General features: G+C 46.4%; 1 protein-coding gene across 2 annotated transcripts in view; it reads right to left on the reverse strand.

Moving 5' to 3' along the window:
* LMNB2 (lamin B2) overlaps positions 1-27,767 on the reverse strand; it is a 106,051-nt gene that overhangs the window by 36,180 nt on the left and 42,104 nt on the right. The window lies entirely within an intron of this gene.

Here is a 27,767-nt window from a genome sequence, read left to right on the forward strand (position 1 = left end):
TGTGGATTTTACCACAGCTCTTAACACACTTTGTTTTCATCTTCTGGGAACTTGGTTATGTTCTGGAAGAGAAACCAGCAGTGGACAGCAAAGGAAACGTGTAAAATCAATTCACTGGCTTCCATGTCTGAAAAGAGATATGCAACTCTGCCCTGCATTGCACTTGTCTACATTAAGGAATTACGTACAATTGTAGGTACACACCTGTGTGCCACACAAGAAGTTTCTTAGAAACAGAGGATGTGTCAACAGTCAGAAACTTAGCCCTAATATCAACACTGTAGTGGTGCAAACTCCTTATATCTAGACCTCTTGCAGCAGCACACACTGGGGCTGGAATTAACTTACACCTGTGTAAGCCCCATTGTGTGTCAGTGCAGCATGTCTATATAAGGAGCTGCACCATAGTGCGTAACTACGGCAATGCAGATAACCTAGACAAAACCTCTGTTTCCAATAAATTTCTCCATGTTTGGTACAAAGATATCTAGGTTCAGGAATAGAAGTTCTTTTACTTTAAAGAAGTCACAAACATCTCTGGCTTAATTTATCCATCTATACAATCGGGACGATTCACACTCACATTTGCACAAGACTTTGAGATGGAAAGTGCTATGTAAATGAGAAGTAGCATCCTTATGCAAAATTCTACTACCCACATATTCAGCACAATTGATTTTTTGACCAACAGTCAAAAAACAAAGGATGTTTTACCGTTTATTACTCATTTCATTATCTGGTCAAGAGTGGAACAGCAGCTTTTATGTCTCAAATGGTAAACTTCCATGACAATTTTGTCAGGCTATTCTAGCTTGAGTACATAAATATGTACACGAGAGCCAAGTGTACATCAGCTTTGGTCAGCACAAAGCCTTGTTTTTCAACATATTGAATAGAGCAGGTCTAATGCAATTAGTTTGGTTACATACTAATGTAGCACCATAGCTTTTGCATGGTTTATTTATTTTTCTTCATTAAAATGTGATGTTATGAATTATGAGCTGTGCTCTGGCAGCTCTTATGTTGCCTGTTACTTGGGCTAATGATGAAGAAACGATAAACAACCCTTATGTAGTTAAATGCATTAGGAGTACCAACAACAGATTTGTATAAAATGTGCAATATGTCTTCAAAATATCACCAGATGGATGTGGCTTGGCAGCATTTTCAATTCACTGTTGCTATTCATAGCTGGTTGTAGTGATACTGATCATGATACTGTAATTACAAGATTCAGAGGTACCACTCTAAACAGCAGGGGCCAGAGTTTTAAAGGCACCTAAAATGCAGATAGGTGCTTAATGGGATTTTCGAAAGCACCTAGGCACCTAACTGCTTTAAATCAATGGGAATTAGGAATCTAGACTCTTTTGAAAATACCACTAGGGACCTAATTGCATCTTTAGCTGCCTAAACATATTTTAAAATTGGCCTCGACCCTCCGACAATATGACATATGCACGCATCTGTTTTACATACACTTCAAGTAACACACCACTAAAGTTTACTAATTCTAAATGACATGAAGCTCTTATATTTCTGCCCCTAAGGAAAGAGAAGCCTGCAAGACCCACTTCAATGCAAGTCTAAAGGAAAAAGACGGTTACTCACCTTTGTAACTGTTGTTCTTCGAGATGTGTTGCTCACATCCATTCCAGTTAGGTGTGCGCGCCGCGCGTGCACGTTCGTCGGAAACTTTTTTACCCTAGCAACTCCAGTGGGCCGGCAGGTCGCCCCCTAGAGTGGCGCCGCCATGGCGCTCTATATATACCCCTGCCGGCCCGCCCGCTCCTCAGTTCCTTCTTGCCGGCTACTCCGACAGTGGGGAAGGAGGGCGGGTGTGGAATGGATGTGAGCAACACATCTCGAAGAACAACAGTTACAAAGGTGAGTAACCGTCTTTTCTTCTTCGAGTGATTGCTCACATCCATTCCAGTTAGGTGACTCCCAAGCCATACCTAGGCGGTGGGGTCGGAGTGAGAAGTCGCGGCCCGGAGCACCGCAGTTCCGAAGGCCGCATCCTCCCTCGACTGCTGGACCAGGGCGTAGTGGGAAGCAAAAGTGTGGACCGATGACCAGGTCGCTGCCCGACAGATTTCCTGGATGGGCACACGGGCGAGGAAAGCTAGCGACGACGCCTGCGCCCTGGTAGAATGCGCAGTCACACGGCCCGTAGGGACATGGGCCAAGTCATAACAAGTCCTGATACAGGACGTAACCCAAGAGGATATCCTCTGGGAGGAGATAGGAAGACCTTTCATACGATCTGCTACCGCCACGAAAAGCTGGGGGGATTTTCGGAAGGGCTTAGTCCTGTCTATATAGAACGCGAGAGCCCTACGGACATCCAGCGAGTGGAGCTGCTGCTCCCTGCCTGAGGAGTGAGGTTTTGGGAAAAAAAAACCGGAAGGAAAATCTCTTGGTTGACATGGAAGGCTGAGACCACCTTGGGCAGAAAAGCAGGGTGTGGTCTCAGCTGCACCTTGTCCTTGTGGAAGACCGTATATGGGGGGTCTACCACAAGAGCTCGGAGCTCCGACACCCGTCTAGCTGAGGTGACAGCCACTAGAAAGGCAGTTTTCCAAGAGAGGTAGAGCAGGGAGCAAGTAGCTAACGGCTCAAAGGGGGGCCCCATGAGTCGGGACAACACCAGGTTAAGATCCCAGGTGGGAGCAGGGGGACGGACGTTAGGGAATAAACGTTCCAGCCCTTTAAGGAATCTCGACACCGTCGGGTGGGAAAAAACGGAGCGACCGTCCGCACCCGGGTGAAAGGTGGAGATAGCAGCTAGGTGGACTCGCAACGACGATAAGGCCAGACCTTGCCCCTTGAGGGACAAAACGTAGTCTAATATTTCGGAAACCGAAACTTCCATAGGGCGGAGATTTCTCTCTACGCACCAACAGGAGAAGCGCTTCCATTTCGCTGAATACGTGGCTCTTGTGGACGGTTTCCTGCTGCTCAAGAGCACCTCTCTCACAGGCGTGGAGCATCGCAGCTCTGGGCCAGTCAGCCACGCAGGAGCCACGCCGCTAGGTGCAGCGACTGCAGGTCTGGGTGACAAAGGGTCCCGTGGTCCTGGGTAATCAGGTCCGGATGAAGGGGCAGGGGAACTGGGTCGGCTATGGCCAAGTCCAGCAGCATGGTGTACCAGTGCTGCCTGGGCCACGCCGGGGCTACCATGATCACGAGCGCCTTGTCCCTGCGCACCTTCAGGAGGACCTTGTGGACTAGAGGGAACGGGGGAAATGCATAGTACAGGTGGGTCGACCACCGGATGAGGAAGGCGTCCCCTATCGACCCCGGTTCCCTGCCCTGAAAGGAGCAGAATGCTGGGCACTTCCTGTTCCCCCTGGACGCAAAGAGGTCCACCCGGGGATAACCCCACCTCCGGAAAACGGAGAGAGCGACATCCGGGCGAAGGGACCACTCGTGCGACAGGAAGGATCTGCTCAGTCGATCTGCCAGAGTGTTCCGTACTCCAGGGAGGAAGGAAGCCCTGAGGTGAACGGAGCGGGCTACGCAAAAGTCCCAGAGACGTATCGCCTCGTGGCACAGGGAGGAGGACCTGGTGCCGCCCTGCTTGTTGATATAGTACATCGTCGTCGTGTTGTCTGTAAACACGGCGACACAACGACCCTGAAGTTGATGACAAAACGCTTGACAAGCAAGGCGGACCGCTCTCAACTCCCGTATGTTGATGTGGAGCCCCACCTCCTCCTGGGACCACAGGCCCTGTGTCCGCAGGGTCCCCAGGTGGGCCCCCCAGCCCAGATCTGAGGCATCCGTTGTCAGGGATACCGATGGCTGAGAGGGGTGAAAGGGAAGACCCGCACATAACACGGACTGGTCCAACCACCAGCCGAGAGAGTCCAAGACCTTCTGGGGGATTGTGACTAACATGTCTAAAGGTTGCCTTTGCGGCCTGTAACGGCTGATAAGCCACAGCTGGAGAGGCCTCATGTGGAGCCGAGCGTAGCCGGTCACAAAAGTGCACGCTGCCATGTGGCCTAACAGGGTTAGACATGTCCTTACTGACGTCAACGGGGCTGACCGCAAACGCTGAACGATCGCCGCCATGGTCTGGAACCGTTGCAGAGGCAGCGAGGCCCTGCCCATCGTGGCGTCCAAGACCGCCCCGATAAATTCCACCTTTTGCGTGGGCCTCAGAGTGGATTTGTCTGTGTTTATCAAGAGGCCCAGACTTGCAAATACGGCGGTGATCAGGCGGACATGGCTGCTGACCTGCTGCTCCGACGTGCCCCGAATCAACCAGTCGTCCAGATAAGGGAACACGTGGACACGGTTGCGTCGAAGATGCGCCACGACAACTGCCATGCATTTTGTAAACACCCTTGGGGCCGTGGACAGGCCGAAAGGGAGGACTGCAAACTGATAATGAAGAGCCCCCACAACGAAGCGGAGAAAGCGTCTGTGGCGCGGCCAAATGGCAATATGAAAATACGCGTCCTGCATGTCGAGGGCGGCGTACCAGTCTCCCGGATCCAGGGATGGAATAATGGTCCCCAGGGATACCATGCGGAACTTCAACTTCACGAGGTATTTGTTGAGTTCTCGCAGGTCGAGGATAGGCCTGAGGCCCCCCTTGGCCTTGGGGATCAGAAAGTAGCGGGAATAAAACCCCTTGCCTTTCTCGTTTTCCGGAACCGCCTCTATGGCTCCTTTGCTGAGGAGCGTCTGCACCTCCTGTCGAAGGAATTGCTCGTGAGAGGGGTCCCTGAAGAGGGACGAGGAAGGAGGGCGGGAAGGAGGAAACGAAACAAACTGCAGGCGGTATCCCGTCTGCACCAGGTTTAAGACCCAGCGGTCCGATGTTATTTGGGACCACGCCGGGAGGAAAAACGAAAGGCGGTTTGAAAACGGGGGGAAAGGATCCATAGGGGAAACTGCTACAACGCCCTCGGGCGCACCTTCAAAATGAAGGCTTAGGACCAGGCGGGGGTTTCGAGGAGCCTTGGTTCTGCCCCCCTTGGTTCCCAGACTGCCTGCGCCTGCCGTTCCTGCCGCGGCGCCTGTAAGGGTCCTGCCGCTGGCGGAACTGGGAAAGCGGCCTACGGTACAGCTGCTGCTGTGGCCTAAAGGGTCTACGCTGCGTCACGGGGGTGTGCATCCCGAGGGACCGCGCAATGACCCGGTTGTCCTTCAGACTCTTGAGTCTGGGGTCTGTCTTTTCCGAAAACAGGCCCTGGCCTTCGAAAGGAAGGTCCTGTATCGTGTGCTGGAGCTCTGGCGGAAGGCCGGAAACCTGCAGCCAGGAGATGCGACGCATCGTAACTCCCGACGCGAGGGTACGGGCAGCCGAGTCCGCAGCGTCCAAGGATGCTTGTAAGGCCGTGCGCGCGACCTTTTTGCCCTCGTCCAGGATGGCCGTAAACTCCTGGCGAGCATCCTGTGGCAGCAGCTCTTTAAATTTGTCCACTGCCACCCAGGAGTTAAAAGCGTACCTGCTCAGCAGGGCCTGCTGATTAGAGACCCTGAGCTGCAGGGCCCCAGCCGAATATACCTTACGGCCAAGGAGGTCCATCCGCCTGGCCTCTCTGGATTTGGGGGCCGGAGCCTCCTGGCCGTGACGCTCCCTATCGTTCACCGACTGCACCACCAGTGAACCGGGAGTCGGGTGAACGTGCAAGTATTCATACCCCTTGGAAGGGGCCATGTACTTTCTCTCGACTCCTTTCGCTGTCGGAGGGATGGAGGCCGGGGACTGCCAGATAGTATTGGCATTGGCCTGAATGGTCCGTATAAAGGGCAGGGCGACCCTGGTGGGAGCATCCGAAGAGAGGATGGTAACAATCGGGTCCTCTATCTCCGAGACCTCCTCTGCCTGCAGACTCAGGTTTTGGGCCAACCGCCTGAGGAGGTCCTGGTGCGCCCTGAGATCCAGCGGGGGGGGACTGTTGGAGGAGGTACCCGCCACCGCCTCATCCGGGGAGGAGGATGAGGAGACCCCAGGCACGATAGTGTCCAACTGAGGGTCTTCCTCAGCCCTCGCCTCTACCTCCGGAGCCACAGCGGAGTCCTGCTGTTTGGACCCTTCCTCCGCCTCCGGGGAGGGAGGGGGGCGAGACAAGGAGGCTTCAGGGGCCCTACGCTCCGCATTCGCCGGTGTGGGAGGGAGCTGCTGGGGGCCCTGGGCCTGATGGTATGCCCAGGGTGTCCAGAATCCCCACTGTGGTGGGCCTTGGTCTTCCAGCGGCGGATCCCCGAAGAGCGCCGCCTGCCGGTCGGTGCCGAGCGCATACGCACTGTCCGCCTGCGAAGATACGGACGGCTGTCTCGAGGGCCACGGCGGGGCCGACCCCGGATGGTACGGGCCGGCGCGGGCCGGCACGGAGGATCGTCTCGGTGCCGGGGACCGGTGCCGGGAGTCGTATCGGTGCCGGGATCGGGACCGGGACCTGGATCTGTCACGGTGCCGGGATCCTGATCGGTACCGGGTGTCGCTTCGGTAGCGGGACCTGCCACCGGCTCGGTGCCGGGAGGTCGACCGGGACCTACCACCGGCTCGGCGCCGGGAGGTCGACCGAGACCGGGACCTGCCACCATCTCGGTGCCGGGAGGTCGACCGGGACCTACCACCGGCTCGGCGCCGGGAGGTCGACCGAGACCGGGACCTGCCACCAGCTCGGTGCCGGGAGGTCGACCGGTGCGGCGAGTAGCGATGGGACCTGCTCCTGGAGTCGCGGTGCTGGTGACGCCGACTGGAGCTTGACCGCGACCGTCTGGAGGTCGACCGTTGCCGCGAGTGCGACCGGTGCCGCTGAGGGGAGCGGTGCCGGGACTGCGAGCGGCGTCGGGATCTGGAGCGCCCAAGACGTCGGGACCTAGATGGCGAAGGACTGTCTCTGGGCGGCGCCGACATCATGGGCTTGCCCCTGGACACGACCCGCACCGGAGGTACCGGGGGTGGCAGCCGAGTGGGCTCCGTCAGGGCAATAAGGTCCCGAGCCGAGGCGAAGGTCTCCGGTGTTGACGGGACCACTATCTCAACCCCAGATCTCATGGGGGAGCTCGGCGGCACCGGACTCAACGGACCCGCCGGGCCCGGAGTCAACGGTGCTGACGGTGCCGGCGGTGCCGCGGCCGATGTCGAGGCCGGGCGCTCAAGCCGGGTCTGCCTGGCCGGAGTAGCAGACTTCGACGGCCTAGGCTGTGATTCCGGTGCCGGAGAAGGTCGGTGCCGAGGAGTCTTCTCGGTGCCGGAGCGATCCGGTGCCGGTGCCGAGACCACGGTCCGCGAAGTCGACGGGTCAAGTGCCGCCTCCATTAGGAGAGTTCGGAGCCTCTGATCTCTCTCCTTTTTTGTCCTCGGCTTGAAAGCCTTACAGATGCGGCACTTGTCAGACCTGTGCGATTCCCCGAGGCACTTCAGGCACGCTTCGTGGGGATCGCTGGTGGGCATGGGCTTCTTGCAGGCCGCACACTGCTTGAAGCCCGGCGAGACAGGCATGAGCCTGGCGCCGGGTGCCGGGAAGGGCTAAGCCCCCGGCCAAGAACTATTTAACAACTATTGACTAAACTACTTACTTAACAACACTAATTAACAACTATATAGAACTAGAGATAAGCGATTGAAAACTAGGAGAGCTAGGGACGTGGAGGACAGCTATGCCGCGCTCCACAGTTCCAACGACCGACACGGCGGTAAGAAGGAACTGAGGAGCGGGCGGGCCGGCAGGGGTATATATAGAGCGCCATGGCGGCGCCACTCTAGGGGGCGACCTGCCGGCCCACTGGAGTTGCTAGGGTAAAAAAGTTTCCGACGAACGTGCACGCACGGCGCGCACACCTAACTGGAATGGATGTGAGCAATCACTCGAAGAAGAACCACTGATTTTGTTTCCATAACAGATCCATGCTGTTTGTCTCATCCATCCTTAGCATGGATTCTCTACATTTCTTACCACTTTTTTTTTAAGAACATAATGGCCATACAGGGTCAGATCAACGGTCCATCTAGCCCAGTAGCCTGTCTTATGACAGTAGCCAATGCCAGATGCTCCAGAGGAATGAACAGAACAGGTAATCATCAAGTGATCCATCCCCTATTGCCCATTCTCAGCTTCTGGCAAACAGAGGCTAGGGATAACATCCCTGCCCATCGTGGCTAATAACCATTGATGGACCTATCCTCCATGAATTTATCTAGATCTTTTTTGAACCCTGTTATTGTCTTGGTGTTCACAACAGCCTCTGGCAAAGAGTTCCACAGATTGACTCTGCGTTGTGTAAAGAAATATTTTTTTGTTTTAAACCTACTGCCTACTAATTTCATTTGGTGACTCCAAGTTGTTATGAGTAAATAACACTTATTTACTTTCTCTATACCACTCATGATTTTATAGGCCTCTATTCACATCCTCCATTAGTTGTCCCTTTTCCAAGCTGAAAATTCCCAATCTTATTAATTTCTCCTCATACGGAAGCCGTTCCATACCCCTAAGCATTTTTGTTGCCCTTTTTTGAACCTTTTCCAATTCCAATTTATCTTTTTTGAAATGGGGCAACCACATCTGCACGCAGTATTCAAGATGTGGGCATACCATGGATTTATATAAAAGCAATATGGTATTTTCTGTCTTAATGATTCCCAACATTTTGTTAGCTTTATGTGACTGCCACTGCATATTGAGTGGATGTTTTCAGAGAATGACCCAAAATGACACCAGGATCTCTTTCTCGAGTGATAACAGCTAATTTAGACCAATCATTTTACATAGATGGTTGGGATAATGTTTTCCAATGTGCATTACTTTGCCTTTATCAACACTGAATTTCATCTGCCATTGTGTTGCCCACTCACCCAGTTTTGTGAGATCCCTTTATAGCTCTTTACAGTCTGCTCTGGACTATCTTGAGTAGTTTTGTATCATCTGCAAATTTTGCCACCTCACTGTTTACTGTTTTTTCCAGATCATTTATGAATATGTTGAATAGTACTGGTCCCAGTACAGAGCCCTGGGGACTGAACATTTATTCCTACCTTCTGTTTCCTATCTTTTAACCAAATACTTATCCATAAGAGGACCTGCCCTCTTATACCAGGCCAGCTTACTTTGCTTAAGAGCCTTTGGTGAGGGATCTTGTCACAGGAGTTCGGCAAATCTAAGTACACTATATCCACGGGATCCCCCTCGTCCATATGCTTGTTGACCCCCCTCAACAAATTCTAGTATATTGGTGAGGCATGATTTTTCCTTTACAAAAACCATGCAGACTCTTCAACAAATTATGTTCATCTTAGGGCAGTCAAGTGATTTAAAAATTGTGATTAATTGCATGAATAATCACCCTGTTAAATAGAATACCATTTATTTAAATATTTTTGGATGTTTTCTACATTTTCAAATATATTGATTTCAATTACAACACAACATGCAGAGTACAGTGCTCACTATTTTTATTACAAATATTTGAACTGTAAAAAACAAACAGTATTTTTCAAATCACCCAATACAAGTACTGTAATTCAATCTCTATCATGAAAGTTAAACTCACAAATGTAGAATTACATACAAAATATAACTGCATTCAAAAATAAAACAATGTAAGACCTTAGAGCCTACAAGTCCACTCAGTCCTACTTCTTGTTCAGCCAATCACTCAGACAAACAAGTTTGGTCACAATTTGCAGGAGATAATGCTTCCCACTTCTTGTTTACAGTGTCACGAACATGCATTTGCATGATAATGTTGTAAGCCAGCATGGCAAGATATTTGTGCCAGATGCGCTAAAGATTCATATGTCCCTTTATGCTTCAACCACCATTTCAGAGAACGTGCATCCATGCTGACGATAGGTTCTGCTTGGTACCAATCCAAAGCAGAGCAAACCGACGCACGTTCATTTTCATCATCTGAGTCTGATGCCATCAGCAGAAGGTTGATCATCTTTTTTGGTAGTTCAGGTTCTGTAGTTTCCACATTGGATTGTTGCTCTTTTAAGACTTCTGAAAGCAAGCATCAATGCTGTAGCTATTTTTAGAAATCTCACACTGGAACACCTCTACCTGGATATAACGCTGTCCTCAGGAGCCAAAAAAATCTTACCGCATTATAGGTGAAACTGTGTTATGTTGAACTTGCTTTGACCCACCAGAGCGTTCAGCCCTGTCCCCCAAGAGCGCTGCTTTGCCATGTTGTATTTGAATTCGTGTTATATCAGTTTGCGTTATGTCGGGGTAAAGGTGTACTTTCTTTGCATTTTAACAAATTTGCTATGAAAGTGTTCTTAAAATGAACATGTGCAGGGTCATCATCCAAGACTGCTATAACATGAAATATATGGCAGAATGCAGGTAAAATAGAACAGGAGACATACAATTCTCCCCCAAGGAGTTCAGTCAGAAATTTAATTAATGCATTTTTTTTTTTAAATGAGCATCAACAGCATGGAAAAATGTCCTCTGGAATAGCGGCTGAAGCATGATGGGGAATATGAATGTGTAGTGCAGGGGTAGGCAACCTGCAGCACGCAAGCTGATTTTCAGTGGCACTCTCACTGTCCTGGTCCTGGCCACCGGTCCAGGGCCTCTGCATTTTAATTTAATTTAAATGAAATTAAGCTTCTTAAACATTTTTTAAAACCTTAATTACTTTACATACAACAATAGTTTAGTTATATATTATAAACTTACAGAAAGAGACCTTCTAAAAACGTTAAAATGTATTACTGGCACGCAAAACCTTAAATTAGAGTGAATAAATGAAGACTCGGCACACCACTTTTGAAAGGTTGCTGACCCCTGGTGTAGTGTATTCGGCACATACAGTAATGCCTCACTTAGTCTTCCCAGTTAAAGCTGTTATTAAGTTGCTGTTTATTAGAGAACATGCTCATTTAAAGTTGCGCAATGTTCTAACGCCCTCTACCTCCCCTCCTCCAGCAGGCCCCGCAGATCAGTGTGTCCCGCCCGCTTCAATCAGCTGTTTTGCAGCATGCAGAGAGGCTGGAAGGGAGGTGGGGAGGAGTGATGACCCAGTGTGCTCAGGAGAGGGGGCAGAAAGAGGCGGTGTAGGGCCTTGAGTGAAGGGGTGGAGTGGGGGCAGAGCCAGGGGATGAGCACACTCCAGCAGTTTGAAATGTGGCACCTGTGGCCTCCGAAGCCTATGGCTGTCTCCAGCTCTGCAGTGATATAGAGGTCCAGTGCCCCTGAATTGTGCATCCTGAGCATGCCATGCAACTTGGCAGATTAGTTCCCTTCAGAGACAACAGGTCTCCCCAGCACCCCAGGGGATAAGGGGGTGTTCAGTGACTAACTGGAGCAGGCATTTGTGTGATCTGCTGCTCAAATGGCCAGAGACATCCCATTAGGTACTTGGGAAGGATGCAGCACAGTGTTCCTTTCTATGTGCTGTGGCTTGCCTGCTCTGCCTGGCTCCTATGTTGAGCCCAAACCCACAGAGCTTATACGGGGAGATCTCTGCAGGCATCTGAGTGGGGGTGTTGTTGGCCCCCTGCCTCACCAGAAGATATTCACTTACCTAGTCACAACTATGAGTCAAACTGCCCATAATGTCTTGTCTGGCAAAAAACGTTTCCCCTGGAACCTAGCCCCCCTATTTACATTAATTCTTATGGGGAAATTGGATTTGCTTAACATCGTTTCACTTAAAGTCACATTTTTCAGGAACAAACTAGAATGTTAATTGAGGAGTTACTGTAAATACTTTCACATGGCACTTTTGTAGCCAGTGTTGCAATGCCTGTTCTCCCTTTCAGGTGACATTGTAAATAAGAAGCAGGCAGCACTCTCTCCTGAAAATGTAAACAAACTTATTTGAGCGATTGCCTGACCAAGACATAGGACTTAGAAGACTTATAGGCTCTAACGTTTTGCATTGTTTTGTTTTTGAGTGCAGTTAGGGAACAAAACAAAAAAAATCCACATTTGTAAATTACACTTTCACGACAAAGAGATTGCACTATAATACCTGTATGAGGTGAACTGAAAAGTACTATTTCTTTTATCATTTTTACAGTGCAAATATTTGTAAACAAAAATATAAAGTGAGCACTACACACTCGGTACTGTGTTGGAACTGAAATCAGTTTATTTGAAAACAGAAAAACTTCCACAAATATTTAATAAATTTCAATTGGTATTCTATTGTTTAACAGTGCAAGTAATCAAGATTAATTTAATTGCAATTAATTTTTTTAGTTAATCGCTTGAGTTAACTGCAATTAATTGACTGTCCTAATTCATCTCTGTATCTAACAATTCTGTTCTTTACTATAGTTTCAAATAGTTTGTCTGCTACTGAAGTCAGGCTTACTGGCATGTAATTGCCTAGATCATCTCTGGAGCCCTTTTTAAAAATTGGCATCACATTAGTTATCCTTCAGTCATTTTTCAGCCACTAATATACTTTTAAGAATATAATAGAGATATTAAAGATGGGAAAGACCATGCTAAACTAACTCTAAGCCATGTTAATGCAGGATTGTTCATTGCAATGCATTTGTCAGTTCTTTTTCTAGGATAATTTTAAATGTTTCAAGCAATGGTGCTTCTACCCATTCCCTCAAACCTATTCTAGTCTTCTAGATCTCATCACTATCATTTTTCCCATTACTCACTTTCATTTTATCCTTATCCATTATTTTACCATATACAATTTTACATCTTAAATTTACACTGTAAATATTTGAAGATAATGCTCCCTCACACTTCAGCTGTAGCCTAGTCAAGCCTTACAGTACACCTGGATTTAATTCTTTTCATTCTTTCTTCACATGATAATCCCTCCAGCCCAAGTACTTGCTGCTCCTCTCTTAAACCTCTCACCTTTCTGATAAGATGTTCAAAAATGAATAAGCTATTCCACATGCAGTTTCAGCATCATATCCCTTCTCGTGTGATGTGTTCCCTTGGTGTATGCACCCCAAAATCATAACGGCTTTCTGACTGCCAGACGGCATTGCAAACTCTTATTAGACTGCCTGTCCACTGTCACTCTCTTCATTCCTGTTTCCAAGGCCCTTCCCTCCTCCACTAGTTTGGAGGCCATTTCCCTATAAATCTATCTATAGTTGCATTCTTCCAAGCTGAAGCTCATGCAAATTCCTGTACCCGTATCTAATCGCACTACATTCATTTATTTTATCTTTGTCCTCACTAAGTTTTCATTTCTACTAATTTATTATCTACAACTATCGGATATGCAGTGTTTTCTCCTCCTCACCACTGATCGTTATGGTATCCCACTAACCTCTCCCCACTGTGAGATATTTTACCTCAGGCCCAGTCTACATAAAGCTATTAACTGAATCAGTTTCTAAATTCATTCAGTTAAATTGGGATAAACACACTGTGTGAATACTATCAGTTTAAGATTTCCTTATATCAATATAAACTGATATTAGGCACTACACAGCACTGAACCTGTTTACAAGCACTTCACTTTGGAAGTTTTTCTTCACAGCCATAACAGATAAAAGCTTAATTTTATTAAGTTAAAGATTACATTCTCCAGAAGCTAACAGGCAAGCCCCTTGCTAATCAGGAAATTGTTCCTAATAACTATCAGCAACTGGATTGTCAACCCCTGCCCCTTCTCTCGGTACAAAGTGCTTCATATGAGATACCAGTTACTCACTGTAAAACTGCATTACAGAAACTCCTTCCTTCAATAGTGACCCATAACAGAGGAGGCCTTTTCCCAGGTCTCATTCCCTTCTGAGATCAGAAAGATCTGTTTCTTACAGTAAGTTGTATAGAATCTAGCATTTGCTCAATGAGTAGTGCCTAAATTTATGATTTATATATACAGTGGCTGATGTGAGAAAAACTGATGTATATTTCTTAGTATTTACAAAAGTGAAAGGAAATTAAGTTTCTTTTTCCCACCTTCTGGGATAAGTTTGTTTGGGGGTGTGGGAGGAAAGGATGGACAAACACAAAGCCGATCCCTACCAGTATGGATATTGGAAGGATCTCTATATTTAATAATCAGCTCCTACTAGATGTCATCTTTAATTTGTGAAACGTGAATAAGACAAAACACTTGTGCTAGCGGAGCAGACTAGTGCACTGGCCTGTATCACAATCTTCAGGTGTAGGTAAGGTTTTAAAATAACCTATACATTCACATGCAGACTAGCTCACTAATCAAGCTTGCCCTCACCTACACAGACACTTCCATGCATATACAGGTTTGTAGAGGAAGCTTCACAATTAAAGTGAGTTGTGCATGAAAGCAGGAGCCGGAAAACTAGCATGAAAGAGAGAGCAGGTCCACCTGAGGCTTACTCCCTGTAAGGTTAGTATGCTCCAGGGCCTGGGAGGCTGTCGAACAGTTCTGTTCAGAGCATGGAATAGAAAAGCAACAGGCAGACAGTCATATACGAGCAGGTGCCAAACCTACAGGATTCTGCTGATGACCATCCTTTTTATTATCTGGAGCCCTGGCTCAGATGAACAGGCATCTCTGTAAGATTCTACCTTGTACTACCGTAAAATACATAAGCCTTAAGCCCTTGGATGGGCCTTAGACTACTGCTTACACCAAGAGGCATAGAGCCAAATTTTCAAAGGTATTCTGTTGCCTAAAGGTGCAGACAGATGCCTAGCTGAATTTTCAAAAGCACTGAAGTAGGCCTACACTATTTCAATGCTTTTGAAAATTCCACCAGGACCTATCTGCACTTTTAGACACCAAAATACCTTTGAAAATCTGGTCCAGAGTCTCCTTTCGGCTCTATGTTCTCTGTGATTATTTTTCTATAAATTTTTGCCCAACTTATTCAGAAGGATGCAACCAGATTGCATGTATCTCCTTCCCAACTAACTTGCACCAGAAGTTAATTGTATCCAGGTCTAAAAATGAGTTTCTTCTCTCTCCCCAGCAGCACAACAGCACAAAGAAAAACCCTACTCCAGGGGCATCAGGCTCCATTCAGCTTTAACTGTGTGGGAAGGGGCATCTGAGCTCAAAGAAAAAAAAAAACCTCACTTGATCTACCCAGAGACTTAGCCAGCAGAAGCAAAGAGAAGCATCTGCATGAGGAATCACCAGACACCGATGGTCCTCTGGGCCCCAATGGTGGGTGGGGGGTTGTGCTTGTATGTTCAAAGTAAAAACTTTACACAAACATCCAGTGCTAACTGTTCCAACCCCTTCCTTCCAGTCTCTGACATCTACTTCTGTTGTTCTATCCCCTCCACATGGATCGATTTTCATGTGGAGGGGATAGAACAACAGAAGTCACAGAATGAACAAAATAGTCACAGGCTAACACATTGTTCCCTCTACTTTATGTCTCATCCCCTCCCTCTATTCAGACTTTAAACTCTTTGGGGCAGGAGCTCTCTTATCCTGTTTGCTCACAGTGCCCAACCAAACAAGGCCCCAATCTGGGCTGGGTGCTGTAGTTATCTTAACAGAAAAATAATACCATGAAAGGCTATAAGTCAGTCAAGTCACCAGGCATTCCTCCCTGCCTAAATTACAGCCAGGCTGAATGACCATACCCTCCATTTGCAGCAAGAGACCCTAATCACTTCCTGTGTGCGAACACTAAAGGCTGGAAAAATGCTAAGGACAGAGGGGAGGATAGTATGTATTTATTGTTATGTATCTATTAAGGTAGGGTGTTTTTTTTTAAATAATTTAAATAGGAAAAATCCTCCTCCTGTTTCAATTTTAAAGAAACTATTTACTACAATAAGGTTAGTTCCCTATATGCAGTGTTATAACCACTAAGACCATCTGAAAATATACACATCAAATACACCAGTTATTTTCTATATAGTGATAGTTTTGTAAGGCACACACATGTACTCTACAAAGCTTATTTTTCTTGACTACTATAAAAGGTGCTTCTGTTGATCATTCCAAATTCCTTCTCCAGTGCAGAAAAGGAACAGGTGGTTTGCCTGATGGTCATGCAGGCTTTAGGTACTTATCCAGTGTCCAATTGTTCATAAGAAAAAGAATCTGAAGTTAGCAGATAGATATCTGAAGACAGATGGGCTGCTAACAAACAAACACTGGCATAGTTTCCCGGCATTTCTATAAGTAGCAGTATAACTTTCATTTACCGGGGACTGATTCCCTCTTCCTCGATACTCTTTTTTGACTTTGTCAAGATTTCCGTAGTGCTCGTTTAGAAGCAAACAACAGAATTAAGTAGATGCCATACTCTCATTATGAAGGCAGATGGTAGCAACCTCACAGATATGACAGCATAGTAAAATGGGCTGAAAATGAGGTATAAAGTCTTCTTTTGCTTCTGAAAGTAGGTGGTCAGTATTAAGTTTCAGACTGTTAGTTTTCCTATCCTCTCTTTTTTCTGTATAGTTTGTCTAATTTCTTCATTCATTTTTAACAGGCAGCTCTATATCCTGGGACTCCAGATGAAAATTACCTTGGAGTCCATTTTTTCATGATTGAACGATCTCTGAAGAAACATTGTCTATATATACACAACTTTGGTGATGCAATAAGTAGCTTTTAAAAAAGGGTGTTGGATTTAAGATATTAGCCATTATTCATATAAGAGGATGTTTTCAAACCTGACTGGATTGGGAGGGGGAAGGGTGAGACATGGCACATAAAACCTTCATCAGGCGGTAAAGTTTTCTGGCTGATTACATCCTTCGATGTACAGCTGCTGGAAGATAATCTTTGATTAAGATTTATCTGGCAAATTAGTGGAGATAAATTGTTATAGGCCACTGAGTCAGCAATTTAAATTTACAGGATAAAACTTACTAGCTTCCTTTGCTTAAAATGTTCACTTTGGTAGAAAAATTATACTACTTCCTCTAAGTCTCTGGTATCCCATGGATTTCCTGAATGCTTTATTTCATTTTGGGGAAGTTATACAGGAGGTCAGACTAGATGATCACAATGGACCCTTTGGGCTTTGGAATCTATTAATCTGATGGGGTAGAGGCTAAAGGTGTTTCACTTTTAAAATCATAGTTAACGTGAGTTAAGAACACTTTTTTTTCCACTCAAGTTAGCTAAGACATGCAATCTGCAGCTTTCACGTGTGTTAGCAGACCGAGTTAAAGACTAGAGGGAAGCCTACAGTTACCCTGGGTTGACCTGCTAATTCACGTGAAAACTAAACTGACTTGTCTTCACTAAGATTTTACCTCATGTTAGCTAACTCTAGTTAACTCCTCTCTTTTACCTAGTGAAAACAAAGCTATAGGGTGGGATTTGCTAAAACATTTATCTGACTTAGGGGCACAATATGCACTGACGTTCAACAGCTCGTGCTCTCAAGTCTGAAACACTTTTTAAATGCCCACCTTAAAGCACTAAGGCCTTGTCTACACCACAAAGTTGCAGCGCTGGTGAGGGGGTTACAGCGCTGCAACTTAGGAGGTGTACACACCTGCAGGGTATTACCAGCACTGCAACTCCGTTTGCAGCGCTGGCCGTACACCCGGTCGAACCTCGGGTGTAGAGGATCCAGCGCTGGATCACCAGCGCTGGTCATCAGGTGTAGACACTCACCAGCGTTTTTGTTGACCTCCGTGGAATAAGCAGGTATCCCAGCATACCTGAGGAAGCCTCTCTGGTAATCAAGCAAACTCCACTGCCCTGTGCTCACCTGACCCCTCCTTTAAATGGCCCGGGAAATTTAAAAATCCCCTTCCTGTTTGCTCAGCCAGGTGTGGAGTGCAATTAATCTATCAATCACTCAGCGACCATGCCTCCACGCACCAAACGAGCCCCAGCATGGACCAATGCAGAGCTGCAGGACCTCATTAGTGTGTGGGGAGAAGAGGCTGTGCAAACACAGCTGCGCCCCAGAAGGAGAAATTATGATACGTATGGTCAGATATCGCAGTCCTTGATGAGAAGGGGCCATGAACGGGACGCCTTGCAGTGCAGAGTAAAAATTAAGGAGCTGAGGAGTGCGTACTGCAAAGCCCGTGAGGAAAATCGCCGCTCAGGAGCTGCCCCCACAACCTGTAGGTTTTACAAGGAGCTGGATGCCATACTTGGGTGTGACCCCACCGCGAATCCTAGGAGCACGATGGAGAGTTCAGAGCAGGGAGAAGTGGGGGATGGTGTAGAGGACGGAGACAGTGAGGCTACTGGCGTGGAGGGAGACACCTCGGAGTCCCAGGACACATGCAGCCAGGATCTCTTCTCCAGCCCGGAGGAGGCTAGCCAGTCGCAGCAGCTGGAAGCTGACGGTGAGGAGGAAGCTGAGGATCGTGCTCGTGGTAAGTAGATTTCAATGTTTTGGGAGAGGAGGATTTTGGTTATGGCTGCCTGCATGCATGCCTAAACGTGGAACAGCCCATTGATTTGATCTATCCTTCCCCGCGGTTTGCTCTGGTGTCCCCCGAACCCCCTCTCCAAGCAGGTATCCTTCCCCGCGGTTTGCTCTGGTGTTCCCCACCCCCCCTCCAAGCTGGCATCCAGCCCCGCGGTGTGCTGCCGTGTTCCCCACCCCCCCTCAAAGCAGGCATCCAGCCCCGCGGTGTGCTGCCGTGTTCCCCAGCCACCCTCCAAGCAGGCATCCAGCCCCGCGGTTTGCTCTGGTGTCCCCTGAACCCCCTCTCCAAGCAGGTATCCTTCCCCGCGGTTTGCTCTGGTGTTCCCCACCCCCCCTCCAAGCAGGCATCCAGCCCCGCGGTGTGCTGCCGTGTTCCCCACCCCCCCTCCAAGCAGGTATCCTTCCCCGCGGTTTGCTCTGGTGTCCCCCGAACCCTCCTCCAAGCAGGTATCCTTCCCCACGGTATGCTCCGGTGTTCCCCGAACCCCCTCTCCAAGCAGGTATCCTTCCCAGCGGTTTGCTCTGGTGTACCCCCCCCCCCAAGCAGGTATCCAGCCCCGCGGTTTGCTCTGGTGTTCCCCACCCCACCCCCCCAAGCAGGCATCCAGCCCCGCGGTGTGCTGCCGTGTTCCCCACCCCCCCTCCAAGCAGGTATCCTTCCCCGCGGTTTGCTCTGGTGTCCCCCGAACCCTCCTCCAAGCAGGTATCCTTCCCCACGGTGTGCTCCGGTGTTCCCCGAACCCCCTCTCCAAGCAGGTATCCTTCCCAGTGGTTTGCTCTGGTGTCCCCCCCCCCCCCCCCCCAGCAGGTATCCCAGCCCCGCGGTTTGCTCTGGTGTTCCCCACCCCACCCCCCCAAGCAGGCATCCAGCCCCGCGGTGTGCTGCCGTGTTCCCCAGCCACCCTTCCAGCACGGAGGCAGCCACGCGGTGTGCAGGCATCCAGCACCGCGTTTCCACCCCCCACCCCCACCCCCAGTATCAGGACTGGTTGAAAGCGGACCAAAAAAAACCCCAACCCCCCAAGCACCTAGCTCACCACCTTCCTGTTCACTACTGTCCCTTCTTCAGGACACCAGCTACCCCCTGTACCCACTGCTGATAAACCCCAGCGACCCAGTGGTCAATTCCCACTCCCAAGGGGTAATTTTTGCTAAACACACTCACTCCATTGCTGGCCATGACTTAGCTTGCTTGCCCTCTGTGTTATGTGAGGTATGTGAGAAGGATGCTACCTAAAGTCTCAAAAGTCCTTCAAAATTTGATAATAAACAGTGATGCCTCTGTGTATTACATGTTTCTATCTCTGTTTTCTAGGGACCTTGACTACTGCAGCTGTATCACCGCCCTCACGTAGGTTGCAGAACTTGAGACGCAATCCTAGGAAATCAAAAGAGGAATTGATCAAGTCTGTTCTGAGCCACTACAACAGGGAAAGTAGGAAGACAGAGGAATGGAGAAGCAGTGTACAGGAGTGGAGAAAGACTGTACATGAATGGAGGCAAACAGAAAGCAGGAGAAAGGAATTGTCTGCCAAAAAAACAACAAAGCAGATGATACGCCTCCTGTCTCGCCAAACTGAGTCTTTCGAGTCTCTTGTAGCCATGCAGACAAATATGTACCATGCTAACCCACAGCCCTCCCAAAGCCCTCTTCCTTGTCACCCTGTATATTCACAAAACAACTTTCTCCAGCAGCCAGTTCCTTATTATCCCCAGCTGCCCCCAACACCTATAAGATCACCTACTAGCCCTGATAACTATAATTCTTACCCTGTTCACTCCACCCCCATCATTCTGCAGCATAGTAATGCTGAAGTGCAACAGAAAGTGAATATTGATCAAAATAGGACATAGTAAAACCTGTAAATGTACTGTCAACCACCCCTACCCCCTTGCATGTTTTGTACTGTATGTTGAATAAAGTTTTTTTTTTTCTATTTCTTTCACTACGTTTTATTGCTGCTGGAAGTGGTAAATAATACACAATGAGGTAGAGCAAAGCACATCAAATGCATCAAACATTACTGCTGGCTCTCAGCATCAAATTGCTCCCTTAAAGCATCCCTAATCCTTGAAGCCCTTTCCTGGGCCTCCCTATTAGCCCTGCTCTCTGGCTGAGCAAACTCATTCTCCAGGCATCTAACCTCTGAGGTCCATTCCTCACTGAATCTTTCACCCTTCCCTTCACAAATATTATGGAGGGTGCAGCACGCGGATATAACAGCGGTGATGCTGCTTTCCATCAAATCTAGCTTCCCATAAAGACACCTCCAGCGAGCTTTCAAACGGCCAAAAGCACACTCCACAGTCATTCTGCACCGGCTCAGCCTGTAGTTGAACCGGTCCTTGCTCCTGTCAAGCTTCCCTGTATATGGTTTCATGAGCCATGGCATTAAGGGGTAAGCGGGGTCTCCAAGGATCACAGTGGGCATTTCCACGTCCCCTACTGTGATCTTGCGGTCTGGGAAAAAAAGTCCCGGCCCTCAGCTTCCTGAACAGGGCACTGTTCCGAAATATGCGTGCATCGTGCACCTTTCCAGGCCATCCTGAGTAAATGTCAGTGAAACGCCCACGGTGATCCACAAGCGCTTGCAGAACCACGGAGAAATAACCCTTGCGATTAACATACTCTGATGCCAGGTGGGGTGGTGACAGAATAGGAATATGAGTCCCATCTCTTGCCCCTCCACAGTTAGGGAACCCCATTTCCGCAAAGCCATCTACAATGTCCTGCACGTTCCCAAGACACACGGTTCTTCTTAGCAGGGTGCGATTAATGGCCCTGCAAACTTGCATCAGCACCATTCCAACGGTAGACTTCCCCACTCCAAACTGGTTCGCCACCGATCTGAAGCAGTCTGGAGTTGCCAGCTTCCAGATTGCAATAGCCACCCATTTCTCCACAGGCAGGGCAGCTCTAAATCTCGTGTCCCTGCGCCGCAGGGTAGGGGCGAGCTCAGCACACAGTGCCATGAAAGTGGCTTTTCTCATCCGAAAGTTCTGCAGCCACTGCTCGTCATCCCAGGATTGCAGGACGATTTGATCCCACCACTGAGTGCTGGTTTCCTGAGCCCAAACACACCGGTCCAGGGAGCTGAGCACATCTGTTACTGCCACAAGCAATGTACTGTCTTCACAGTGAGGCAATTCAATATCATCGTCTGACTCACTGTCACTCACTATCACTCACTTTTTGCAGGTGAAGGAATAGCTCCACTGCCAAGCGCGATGTGCTGGCAATATTCATCAATAAGGTCGTCAGTTGCTGAGGATCCATTTTTTAAAAAATTCGCAGAAAAAGCGCTGTACAGTCACAATGCTGCCACACTGCTCCGCATGTGTAACAAAGCACCGCTGGGCGTTGGAACAGGAACAGGAAGCGGAAAGACAATCACACTTCCTTCCCCTTCCCACAAGCCACAGCGCCGATATGAGACGAGGTGCTCTGTGGGATAGCCGCCCACAATGCACCACTCCCAACAGCGCTGCAGCGTGGCCACATCTAACATCACTTGCAGCGCTGGTTGTAAGTGTGGTCACTCTGCAGCGCTGGCCCTATACAGCTGTACTAACACAGCTGTAACAACCAGCGCTGCAAAATTGCAGATGTAGACATACCCTAAGATGGAAATACTTACTTCTGACCTTCTATTTCTGCCAGTTCCACCTTTGCATGCATGCACATATCTGATTTGCACACCATTATCAGGAAAGTGGGGGAATAAAACATCCCCAGATTAAGCCTGTTTAGCAACAATATTAAATACCAGACTCAACATGGTCCCTCAAACTTCTCATCACAAACAAACCATACATTGCATCAATTGTTGACAATGGGTTTTTCATAATTCAGTTGTCTTAAGCAGAAAGGCAGGTTCCACCATGAAACCTGCAGCTGAAATAGGATAATGGATTGCCACTCTGTCCAGATACTTTTTAAAGTCTCCAGCATACAACAAGTTACTTGACTCAAGCAGGAGGACATCAAATTTGGAGCATGGCCAAAAGTTATAAAACCAGATTAAAAGCCTTTTCAGCAGTGATGTATTCTCTCTCTCTCTCTCACACACTTTTTTTTTTTTTTTTTTTAAATAAAAACCACACACAGATGAACTAATTAAGGGACTCAGACCAAGACTGTCAAGTTTCACCCTGATATAAAAGTCTCCTCCTTTTAGGGAAATTATAAAAGTGTGACTATTTATACAACTGCCACATGGGTAAAGTAGCCTTCCCACAATGGTAGCATATGCAGAGGAATCATATTTTGGCAATTATTTAATATCAATAATGTTGAACTAGCAGCAGAGTGTCAGATCAAACGGACAGATTTATTTGGAAAACCTATCCCTTTTGGTATCAACACCAGCAGTGATCCAGTCAGTGCAAAGTGAACTGTAAAGTATTTCAAATGTTTCATATCATTTTGCAGAAGTTAAAACACAAAAATATGCTAAACCAAAGATAGGCAACCTATGGCACATGTGCCGAAGGCAGCACGTGAGCTGATTTTCAGTGGCACACTCACTACCCGGGTGCTGGCCACTGGTCCAGTGGGCTCTGCATTTTAATTTAATTTTAGATGAAGCTTCTTAAACATTTTTAAAACCTTATTTACTTTACATACAACAATAGTTTAATTATATATTATAGACTTATAGAAAGAGACCTAAAAAACGTTAAAATGTATTAGTGGCATGCAAAACCTTAAATTAGAGTGAATAAATGAAGACTCGGCACAGCACTTCTGAAAGGCTGCGGACCTGTGCTAAACATCTGGTATTTACTCACAATATCTGGTTTTAAATCACCCACTGAGAACCAGAGGGGGCAGGAGAGCGAGAGAGAGCTCAGTGGTTTGAGCATTGGCCTGCTAAACCCAGGGTTGAGAGTTCAATCCTTGAGGGGGCCTTTAGGGAACTGGGATAAAAATCTGGGGATTGGTCCTGCTTTGAACAGAGGGTTGGACTAGATGACCTCCTGAGGTCCCTTCCAACCCTGATATCTTATGAGTGTGCTTGCTCATGTTTACTAAGAGTACATACCAATTGGGAGAGATTACAAAAGCTAATTTGCTGTAAGTGCTCTCTCCACTATATATAAAAGGTATCACCTACATTCAGAGGTAATTTTAACATAGGCATGTAATATCTTGAACACCAAACTTTTTTCATGTGCTGGACAGTGCTCACAGAGTAAGGACCTGTCTTCAAAATAACCATATAAACAGGATGGGGAAGGCAACATTAAATCATGGTAGTTTAAATCCACATTAAAAAAACAGTATATGCATACACATAAAAAAAGTTTATATCATACTAGTCTTGCCTGCGTGGACAGAAAAATGTATTATAGCCATGTTTAACCCAAGTAGATACCTAGGCTAAAAACTCACTAACATGGTTAGATGACTAGTGTACACAGGGAAAAACCAAAGCATGTTATAACAGTTCAGGTACCACCATGTAAAGAGTTCTGAAATATAAGTTAAGTGAAAAACTTCACTGAAACTTCAAGCCCTACTAAAGAAGCTGATCTCCTTGCTGGTGAAATATTTTCATTTAAGTGAGATCACTGTTTAAATTAATGTAAATATATTAATCTTGCTAAGGGCAGAATGCTCAAATTGTCTATTCAGGATCTTGCACTAGAAGTGATTCAACATACCCTATTGAGTACAGAGCATTCTTTGGCCAGGGACAATGGATGGAAGACAAGAGGTACTGTTTTACATTGATGCCCTGTCTTTTGGATAAAAGATTAAGCACAGGATATTTCTGCCAGACTGTTTTAATGACTGCAGAGAAGGAAAATAAAGATTGTCTGAAAAAGGGATAACTCAGTCATCCTTAATTTATCTCGTAGTGCTTACATACTGCAAATCAAGCAGGATCAGAGAACGGGGAAGACATTCAGGAACACTTCTCAAAATATGGGGCAAAATGAGTTCTGTTTCTTTAAGTTTGAAGAACTAAATCATATAACTCATAATGCAAAGAAGTTATTTTCTTACTTCATAGAAAACATCCTCCCAAGATTGTCACCCCCTTTACTTAAACAGGATTCAAGAGCAGAAAGATTGCTATTAGTATGTTTGCATCCAGAGGAAAGTTAATATTAGTGTATCTAACTGTAATACTCATAAGACAACTAATTGTACCAGTTTAATTAGAAGCCAGTAAGTAATCTTTTAGTGGAAGACATCACCTTCTAATTTAACTATACTGAAATGCCAGAAAGACGCGTACTAGCCCAATGGGTCACAACACAAGTATACTATGGGATTCTGGGTCAACAGCAATCCTAGGACTCTGATGGGGCTGATAAAGACTGGAATCCTCCTGCAAACCAATTTAAAGGTAGCATGGCCCCAGGCATAGACACTGTGCTGAGAGTAAGACAACTTGGGTGAACTTGGCACAAGTCACTTCTCCTCTGACTCTGTTTTCCTGATAGTAAAGTGAGGATGATGCCTACCTAGCTTTTGGATGCACTTTGAGACGTACAAAGTGTGCCAAGTGTTGTCACTACACAAGGAGTCACAGACTGTGACAACTGTTAGGTAGTGATTTACGTGATTATTAGAAATTCAAGAGACCCAATGTTAGTGCATAACTGACCATAAACTTGAGCTTTGTGTTAGACTTAACAGTCAGAACTGTTTCTGTACAAACAGCTTTCCCTTAATAAAGAGATGCATTTTTATTCAAATATTCTTTGGTGCTGACTCACTCATCACCTTGGTCATAAAGCTTTACACTTCTGTGTCTCAGTTTGCTCACCTGTAAAATTATGTACATAACTCTCAAGATGCTTTATTGCTTAGAAAGTGATTTGAAAGGATCTGGAAAACACTTAGTGCCAAGTATTAAAACATAAAACTGATACAACCCAGTTGTAAATTCTAAAATCAAATTAACAAGAATTACCACATATTAACCAAATTCTATTAAGTTATACTGCAAACAAGAGTTATTTGCACCAGTTTATAAGGAAGCAGGCTTAAGCCTTCAAGAGTAACTAGTAATATTGTGTGCGCAACTTGAAACTGTGAAGGGTTTTGATTTTCAAAGATTAGATATGCAGCACTTATGAACATCAGGCCCCCTTTCAGGTACCTCAAGCTGGGAACCCCATATTCAAAATCAGTAGTTGGCTTTGAAAGTGCAGGCCAGTGTTATGAGAACACCTTATCTGTAGTTGTTCTCAGAAAGCAAAAGTTTTAACCAACCTTCACTCCTGAAATAAGGACACCCTTATATAGATAAGGCCAGAAGGGACAACTGATCATATAGGCTAGCCTCCTGTGTAATACAGGCCACAGAACTTCCCTGAATCAATTCTCATTGATGATCCAGTCCTCACTTTTGCCCCTTCTTTATTAACCCTTTGGAAAGACACCAGCTGAAAAACAGCTGAAATAAAAAGGGATCTTAGTGTTTTCCTGCAATTCAATATCCTCAGGTCAACAGGAGACCCAGAACTTTTAAGGTGGGGAACACTGGTTTAAGGGTGCCATATCAACATTTATGGATTAGTTTCACAACCTATGTCTGTCCTTTACCACTTCAGAAAATAGCAAGAGCTGGAAATGGATAAGCCAGAGAGATGAAGAGCAACACTACTTCCAAAAACAGGGATCCTTTGCAAAATATGGAGAAAGTAGTCTTACTTGTGAGAGAAATTCATGTAGGCATTCCTATTTCTAGCAGATAATTCACAGAAAGTGAATAAAAATACAAAATCCCTCTGGATTCTGTATTGCTTGAGGCCAGAACTTGTGTGTGTAAAAAGCAGTGCCTATAAGAGGCATTATTTGTAACTCTAAAGAAGTGTAGGATCTCATAGCATAGAAACAGATCTCGCAATAAAGTGGAAGAGTTTAACTCCAAATAAGCGGTAAGCAACTATAGCAGACATCCGAGAAGTCACACAATATTTACATTTCATTCTAAATTGTCTTTTAAAAAAAATTCAATGTGGTTTAGTTTGGACACAACAGGTTCTCAGACAGATCCAGCTGCAGGATCGAGGACTGAATTTACAACAGGCTGTACCAACCCTATTTTTCATTACACTCCAGTTATTTACAGTATTATTTTCTTCCTCGTTGACTAGTTTCCTCTGTTAGTTTCAACCTTACTTTGGAGTAAAAATAAAACGGTTGGAATTAGACTGACACATTCAGTTTGAACAGAAGCCACCACATTTGGTTACACATTTATTCTATAAGTGTGGAGAAAGGATGACAAGTACAAATTTTCAGATTAAATTGTGTATGTGAGACCCATAAACACTTTTAGATGTTATAACTTGCATAACAGCATTCAAAGAAATCTCGTTAGCTGAATGGAACAGAAACATCTCCCCATTTCAAGTCAGACCTGCCTCTTCACTAGGAAATAGTAGCCTCCACAGAATGATTAAGTTTTACTCAATTAAATACCATTTTTAAAAAGCCAGTTCTATTTGATTCACAACTAAATCAAAAATTCTGACACTGGATTTAAACAATTCTGTAAATGTACCTGGGATCAGTTACTATAGGAAAGGTTATCCCTGGTACATTTACAGAAATGTTGGCTATGTACATGCTCTAGGGTCTGAACACTAGTGAAAAGGCTTTGATTCTTCATTCTATACTATTCAGCTTCTCGAATATAAATGTGAGCTACAGGATTCATAATAATTTCCTCAGTTATAGCTATGTTTCACACCAAAATTTACGAAGACTGATCTTACTTTGCTTGTGTTATGTGAAACATTCTGCCACATGCATTCATTAACAGCTCAATGAGGAACAAGACAAGCATATGCAAGACTTCAAGTCTGCCAGGCACCTATCATCTAGAGATTTATATCCCAGCCTCTCTCCTTTTCCTGACAGCTGCTAGTGGGCAAGTATCAGGGGCTCTCTCCTGGACCCTTTTGGTGGATGTTCTCCTCCCCACTTAAAAATCTTCCATATCTATTTTGAGGCAGAAGTAGAGGACTAAAACCCATGAGGAAGGCACACATAGGCATGCACATGAGGTATGCCAGGTGTAGTAAGTAGAGGCCCTAAGATATAAACCTTGGTATCAGAGCCCTGTATGAGGCCTGAACTAAAGTAATGGTCAAGACTTTGCTAACAAAGCAAAGTGAAGCTGTGAGCCAGAGGCAGCCCTGCTCACAGCAGCAGGCAAGGAGAGGGTTGATGCTGCAGAAAGAGACATACCTAAAAGGTACTGGACACCAGATATCAGAACATTCGCATACTTGTACACTCCACACAGATAACAAGGAACAGGCTGACCCATCCCAATGACAGGGCCAAAAGGGTAATATGATGGATAGAGTTGTTTTGTTCAAACCAACATGTACAAGGTGAGAGGCAGCACCTTACTACGTAGAGGGGTTGCACCTCAATACGTCAGGAGTAATATGTAACTTGTTTGTACCTGTGTATAAGAATGCATCCCTGGGGCAGTCTCTTTGTCCGGTCGAGGGGGCAGTG

This window comes from Gopherus evgoodei, chromosome 22 (genome assembly GCF_007399415.2).
Source record: "Gopherus evgoodei ecotype Sinaloan lineage chromosome 22, rGopEvg1_v1.p, whole genome shotgun sequence".
NCBI lineage: Eukaryota > Metazoa > Chordata > Testudines > Testudinidae > Gopherus > Gopherus evgoodei.